Source organism: Vicugna pacos, unplaced genomic scaffold (genome assembly GCF_048564905.1).
Source record: "Vicugna pacos unplaced genomic scaffold, VicPac4 SAC-SAT, whole genome shotgun sequence".
In the NCBI taxonomy this organism is placed as follows: Eukaryota; Metazoa; Chordata; class Mammalia; order Artiodactyla; family Camelidae; genus Vicugna; species Vicugna pacos.
This window is the reverse complement of record NW_027328721.1, coordinates 13,735,284-13,741,336: the sequence shown is the minus strand read 5'-3', so window position 1 is coordinate 13,741,336 and position 6,053 is coordinate 13,735,284.

Genomic DNA, 6,053 nt, shown 5'->3' with positions numbered 1-6,053 from the left:
AGAGAGCTGCGTGGAGTTGTCTCTCGAGATCCCCCACTCAATGACAATGGTTCCGGAATCCTGAGCGTGGGGAGATTCCACCGACGGTCGGCAGCGCTTGGGTTGTAAGGGAATGCCTGTGCTCGTCTCCCCTGAGGGTTTTCCTCATGTCTCTGTGCCAGGGAATGCTAGGGGCGGTTGCAGGCAGTCCCAGTGACAGGGGCTGCCTCCAAAAAGTCAGGGAAGATATTTCTCGGACTTCCCCGAGCAGGGAACACCTGTGACTGAAGAGAGCTGCGTGGAGTTGTCTCTCAAACTCCCCCACTCAATGACAATTGTTCCGGAATCCTGAGCGTGGGCAGGTTCCACTATAGGTCGGCAGCGCGTGAGTTCTAACGGAATGCCTGTGCTCGTCTCCCCTGAGGGTTTTCCTCATGTCTCTGTGCCAGGGAATGCTAGGGGGTGTTGCAGGAAGTCCCAGTGACAGAGGCTGCCTCCCCAAGGTCAGGGAAGGTATTTCTCGCACTTCCCCGAGCAGGGAACACCTGTGAATGAAGAGAGCTGCGTCGAGTTGTCTCTGGAACTCCCCCGCTCAATGACAATGGTTCCAGAATCCTGAGCTTGGGGAGGTTCCACCAACGGTCGGCAGCGCGTGGGTTCAAAGGGAATGCCTGTGCTCCTCTCCCCTGATGGTTTTCCTCATGTCTCTGTGCCAGGGAATGCTAGGGGGGTTTGCAGGAAATCCCAGTGACAGAGGCTGATTCCCCAAGTTCAGGGAAGGTATTTCTCGGACTTCCCCGAGCAGGGAACACCTGTGACTGAAGAGAGCTGCGTGGAGTTGTCTCTCGAGCTCCCCCACTCAATGACAATGGTTCCGGAATCCTGAGCGTTGGGAGGTTCCATCAACGGTCGGGAGCGCGTGGGTTCTAACGGAATGCCTGTGCTTGTCTCCCCTGAGGTTTTTCCTCATGTCTTTGTGCCAGGGAATGCAAGGGGTGGTTGCAGGAATTCCCAGTGGCAGAGGCTGCCTCCCCAAGGTCAGGGAAAGTATTACTCGGACTTCCCCGAGCAGGGAACACCTGTGACTGAAGAGAGGGGCGTGGAGTTGTCTCTCGAGCTCCCCCAATCAATGACAATGGTTCCTGAATCCTGAGCGTGGGGAGGTTCCACCAACGGTCGGCAGCGCGTGGGTTCTAAGGGAATGCATGTGCTCGTCTCCCCTGAGTGTTTTCCTCATGTCTCTGTGCCAGGGAATGCTAGGGGGGGTTGCAGGAAATCCCAGTGACAGAGGCTGCCTCCCCAAGGTCAGGGAAGCTTTTTCTCGGACTTCACCGAGCAGGGAACACCTGTGACTGAAGAGAGCTGCGTGGAGTTGTCTCTCGAGCTCCCCCACTCAATGACAATGGTTCCGGAATCCTGAGCGTGGGAAGGTTCCAACAAAGGTCGGCAGCGCGTAGGTTCTAAGGGAATGCCTGTGCTTTTCTCCCCAGAGTGTTTTCCTCATGTCTCTGTGCCAGGGAATGATAGGAGGGTTTGCAGGAAATCCCAGTGACAGAGGCTGCCTCCCCAAGGTCAGGGAAGGTATTTCTCGGACTTCCCCGAGCAGGGAACAAATGTGACTGAAGAGAGCTGCGTGGAGTTGTCTCTCGAGATCCCCACTCAATGACTATGGTTCCGGAATCCTGAGCGTGGGGAGGTTCCACCAACTGTCGGCAGCGCGTGGCTTCTAATGGAACGCCTGTGCTCGTCTCCCCTGAGGGTTTTCCTCATGTCTCAGTGCCAGGGAATGCTAGGGGGGGTTGCAGGCAGTCCCAGTGATAGAGGCTGCCTCCACAAAATCAGGGAAGTTATTTCTCGGACTTCCCCGAGCAGGGAACACCTGTGACTGAAGAGAGCTGCGTGGAGTTGTCTCTCGAGCTCCCCCACTCAATGACAATGGTTCCGGAATCCTGAGCGTGGGGAGGTTCCACCAACGGTTGGCAGCGAGTGGGTTCTAAGGGAATGTCTGTGCTCGTCTCCCCTGAGGGTTTTCCTCATGTCTCCGTGCCAGGGAATGCTAGGGGCGGTTTCAGGAAATCCCAGTGACAGAGGCTGCCTCCCCAAGGTCAGGGAAGGTATTTCTCGGACTTCCCCGAGCAGGGAACACCTGTGACTGAAGAGAGCTGCGTGGAGTTGTCTCTCGAGCTCCCCCACTCAATGACAATGGTTCCGGAATCCTGAGCGTGGGGAGGTTCCACCAACGGTCGGCAGCGCGTGGGTTCTAACGGAATGCCTGTGCTCGTCTCCCCTGAGGATTTTCCTCATGTCTCTCTGCCAGGGAATGCTAGGGGTGGTTGCAGGAATTCCCAGTGGCAGAGGCTGCCTCCCCAAGGTCAGGGAAGGTATTTCTCGGACTTCCCTGAGCAGGGAACACCTGTGACTGAAGAGAGCTGCGTGGAGTTGTCTCTCGAACTCCCCCACTCAATGACAATGGTTCCGGAATCCTGAGCGTGGGGAGGTTCCACCAACGGTCGGCAGCGCGTGAGTTCTAACGGAATGCCTGTGCTCGTCTCCCCAGAGGGTTTTCCTAATGTCTCTGTGCCAGGGAATGCTAGGACGGTTTGCAGGAAATCCCAGTGACAGAGGCTGCCTCCCCAAAGTCAGGGAAGGTATTTTTCGGACTTCCCCGAGCAGGGAACACCTGTGAGTGAAGAGAGCTGCGTGGAGTTGTCTCTCTAGCTCCCCCACTCAATGACAATCCTTCCGGAATCTTGAGCGTAGGGAGGTTCCACCAACGGTCGGCAGCGCGTGGGTTCTAAGGGAATGCCTGTGCTCGTCTCCCCAGAGGGTTTTCCTAATGTCTCTGTGCCAGGGAATGCTAGGACGGTTTGCAGGAAATCCCAGTGACAGAGGCTGCCTCCCCAAAGTCAGGGAAGGTATTTCTCGGACTTCCCCGAGCAGGGAACACCTGTGACTGAAGAGAGCTGCGTGGAGTTGTCTCTCGAGATCCCCCACTCAATGACAATGGTTCCGGAATCCTGAGCGTGGGGAGATTCCACCGACGGTCGGCAGCGCTTGGGTTGTAAGGGAATGCCTGTGCTCGTCTCCCCTGAGGGTTTTCCTCATGTCTCTGTGCCAGGGAATGCTAGGGGCGGTTGCAGGCAGTCCCAGTGACAGGGGCTGCCTCCAAAAAGTCAGGGAAGATATTTCTCGGACTTCCCCGAGCAGGGAACACCTGTGACTGAAGAGAGCTGCGTGGAGTTGTCTCTCAAACTCCCCCACTCAATGACAATTGTTCCGGAATCCTGAGCGTGGGCAGGTTCCACTATAGGTCGGCAGCGCGTGAGTTCTAACGGAATGCCTGTGCTCGTCTCCCCTGAGGGTTTTCCTCATGTCTCTGTGCCAGGGAATGCTAGGGGGTGTTGCAGGAAGTCCCAGTGACAGAGGCTGCCTCCCCAAGGTCAGGGAAGTTATTTCTCGCACTTCCCCGAGCAGGGAACACCTGTGAATGAAGAGAGCTGCGTCGAGTTGTCTCTGGAACTCCCCCGCTCAATGACAATGGTTCCAGAACCCTGAGCTTGGGGAGGTTCCACCAACGGTCGGCAGCGCGTGGGTTCAAAGGGAATGCCTGTGCTCCTCTCCCCTGATGGTTTTCCTCATGTCTCTGTGCCAGGGAATGCTAGGGGGGTTTGCAGGAAATCCCAGTGACAGAGGCTGATTCCCCAAGTTCAGGGAAGGTATTTCTCGGACTTCCCCGAGCAGGGAACACCTGTGACTGAAGAGAGCTGCGTGGAGTTGTCTCTCGAGCTCCCCCACTCAATGACAATGGTTCCGGAATCCTGAGCGTGGGGAGGTTCCATCAACGGTTGGCAGCGCGTGGGTACTAAGGGAATGCCTGTGCTCGTCTCCCCTGAGGGTTTTCCTCATGTCTCTGTGCCAGGGAATGCTAGGGGGGGTTGCAGGAAATCCCAGTGAAAGTGGCTGCCTCCCCAAGGTCAGGGAAGGTATTTCTCGGACTTCCCCGAGCAGGGAACACCTGTGACTGAAGAGAGCTGCGTGGAGTTGTCTCTCGAGATCCCCCACTCAATGACTATGGTTCCGGAATCCTGAGCGTGGGGAGGGTCCACCAACGGTCGGCAGCGCTTGGCTTCTAAGGGAATGCCTGTGCTCGTCTCCCCTGAGGATTTTCCTCATGTCTCTGTGCCAGGGAATGCTAGGGGGGGTTGCAGGAAATCCCAGTGACAGAGGCTGCCTCCCCAAGGTCAGGGAAGGTATTTCTCGGACTTCCCCGAGCAGGGAACACCTGTGACTGAAGAGAGCTGCGTGGAGTTGTCTCTCGAGCTCCCCCACTCAATGACAATGGTTCCGGAATCCTGAGCGTGGGGAGGTTCCACCAACGGTCGGCAGCGCGTGGGTTCTAAGGGAATGCCTGTGCTCGCCTCCCCAGAGGGTTTTCCTAATGTCTCTGTGCCAGGGAATGCTAGGAGGGTTTGCAGGAAATCCCAGTGACAGAGGCTGAATCCCCAAAGTCAGGGAAGGTATTTCTCGGACTTCCCCGAGCAGGGAACACCTGTGACTGAAGAGAGCTGCGTGGAGTTGTCTCTCGAGATCCCCCACTCAATGACAATGTTTCCGGAATCCTGAGCGTGGGGAGGTTCCACCAACGGTCGGCAGCGCGTGGCTTCTGAGGGAATGCCTGTGCTCGTCTCCCCTGAGGGTTTTCCTCATGTCTCTGTGCCAGGGACTGCTAGGGGGGGTTGCAGGAAATCCCAGTGACAGAGGCTGCCTCCCCAAGGTCAGGGAAGGTATTTCTCGGACTTCCCCGAGCAGGGAACACCTGTGACTGAAGAGAGCTGCGTCGAGTTTTCTCTCGAAATCCCCCACTCAATGACAATGGTTCCAGAATCCTGAGCGTGGGGAGGTTCCACCAACGGTCGGCAGCGCTTGGGTTGTAAGGGAATGCCTGTGCTCGTCTCCCCTGAGGGTTTTCCTCATGTCTCTGTGCCAGGGAATGCTAGGGGCGGTTGCAGGCAGTCCCAGTGACAGAGGCTGCCTCCAAAAAGTCAGGGAAGATATTTCTCGGACTTCCCCGAGCAGGGAACACCTGTGACTGAAGAGAGCTGCGTGGAGTTGTCTCTCAAACTCCCCCACTCAATGACAATGTTTCCGGAATCCTGAGCGTGGGCAGGTTCCACTATAGGTCGGCAGCGCGTGAGTTCTAACGGAATGCCTGTGCTCGTCTCCCCTGAGGGTTTTCCTCATGTCTCTGTGCCAGGGAATGCTAGGGGGTGTTGCAGGAAGTCCCAATGACAGAGGCTGCCTCCCCAAGGTCAGGGAAGGTATTTCTCGCACTTCCCCGAGCAGGGAACACCTGTGAATGAAGAGAGCTGCGTCGAGTTGTCTCTGGAACTCCCCCGCTCAATGACAATGGTTCCGGAATCCTGAGCTTGGGGAGGTTCCACCAACGGTCGGCAGCGCGTGGGTTCAAAGGGAATGCCTGTGCTCCTCTCCCCTGAGGGTTTTCCTCATGTCTCTGTGCCAGGGAATGCTAGGGGGGTTTGCAGGAAATCCGAGTGACAGAGGCTGATTCCCCAAGGTCAGGGAAGGTATTTCTCGGACTTCCCCGAGCAGGGAACACCTGTGACTGAAGAGAGCTGCGTCGAGTTGTCTCTCAAAATCCCCCACTCAATGACAATGGTTCCGGAATCCTGAGCATGGGGAGGTTCCACTAAAGGTCGGCAGCGCGTGAGTTCTAACGGAATGCCTGTGCTCGTCTCCCCTGAGGGTTTTCCTCATGTCTCTGTGCCAGGGAATGCTAGGGGGTGTTGCAGGAAATCCCAGTGACAGAGGCTGCCTCCCCAAGGTCAGGGAAGTTATTTCTCGCACTTCCGCGAGCAGTGAACACCTGTGAATGAAGAGAGCTGCGTCGAGTTGTCTCTGGAACTCCCCCGCTCAATGACAATGTTTCCGGAATCCTGAGCGTGGGGAGGTTCCACCAACGGTCGGCAGCGCGTGGGTTCTAAGGGAATGCCTGTGCTCGTCTCCCCAGAGGGTTTTCCTCATGTCTCTGTGCCAGGGAATGCTAGGAGTGTTTG